Source organism: Hyperoodon ampullatus (genome assembly GCF_949752795.1).
Source record: "Hyperoodon ampullatus genome assembly, chromosome: 14".
In the NCBI taxonomy this organism is placed as follows: Eukaryota; Metazoa; Chordata; class Mammalia; order Artiodactyla; family Ziphiidae; genus Hyperoodon; species Hyperoodon ampullatus.
Genome location: NC_136927.1, coordinates 77398277 through 77399628, shown reverse-complemented (window position 1 = coordinate 77399628; position 1352 = coordinate 77398277).

The window sequence follows — 1352 nt, the reverse complement described above, 5'->3', positions numbered from 1 at the left end:
TGTCATGTTTTGGATGTACATAATATATTTATAACAAAGCAGCAAGAGTCTACTTAACCTCGCTGCCTCGTATTTCCTGGTTGGCTGGGGGAAGGGAAGTAAGGAGCCTGGAGGGTGAGGCCCCACCCCTACCCTATTCCCAGCTTCCCTCGCAACGCTGGGCTAAAGATGAGGTCTTTGTCAACTAAGACAGTGAATCAATGTTGACATCTGCTCCAGACACTTTTGGAAGGGACCCCTGATTTGATGAGGAATGGTCTTCATGCAGGAAATCATGGTGATAGAGTAACAAAGGCTGATCCTTATGGGTGAATTCCTTTGGCAAATGTTTATTGGCACCTAATGTGTGCCAGGCTCTGGCCTGGACACCGGGGCATGGAAGTGAACAAACAAAACAAGGACTTACCCTGATGGAGCTGACCTCCTGGGGAGAGAGACAATAAACTTAAATAAATGCACATGGACATTCAGATGGTGATTTGTAAAGAAAATCAAACATCTTGGGATTACATCAGAAAGGTAGGGTGAGGCTGCTTTGGCAGGGTGGTCAGGGAGGGCCTCTCTGGGGAGGTGACATTTGAGCTGAGACCTGGAGGAGGAGATGGAACCAGCTGGGGAAAGAACTGGAGGGAAAGCCTTCCTGGCTGGACAAGTGCAAAGGCCCTGAGGCAGGAACAAACCTGGGGTTTTTAAGAGAGTGTGGCTGGATGGGAGTGAGCAAGGGGAAAGTGGAAGATGAGGTTTGAAAAATAGGAACTAGTTGTATGGAACCTCACAGACAGGCAAGTCGGGAGACTGGACATTTTAAACAAGTATCTCGTTCATTTATTCATTGAACAAATAGGAGGCATTTCCTATGTGCCAGGCACTAGGATTCAGTAGTGAACACAACAGATTTACAATCAATATCTAGTCTGGGCTAGACAGTTCCTATAATATTAACCAGGAAAAACAAAAACTTGCTGGGGACAGAGAAATGATAAAAGACTGTTTAGAGCAATCACAGATAAAGTTTTTTTTAATGGGACCCATAACTTCATTTTAAAGTTTGCTCACCACTAGACTTGATTTATAACTGAGGGGACCACAAAAGGAAGGGGTATTAGAATTCTTCAACTGTAAATGACAGAAACCATAACTTAAGCAAAAATTAATAGCTAAAATTTATTAACTCATAACTGAAAAGGTCAGAGGTGTTTCTGACTTAAGGTTTGGCAGGACCCAGGGGCTCACATGATTCATCAGAACTTGGTCTCTCTGTCTAGCTCTGTTTTTCTCTGAGTTGAGACTTGACATTGGACCAGCTCAGCACCTCAGTAGAAAAAGTCTCCCTTCCCAGCAGCTGCAGCAAA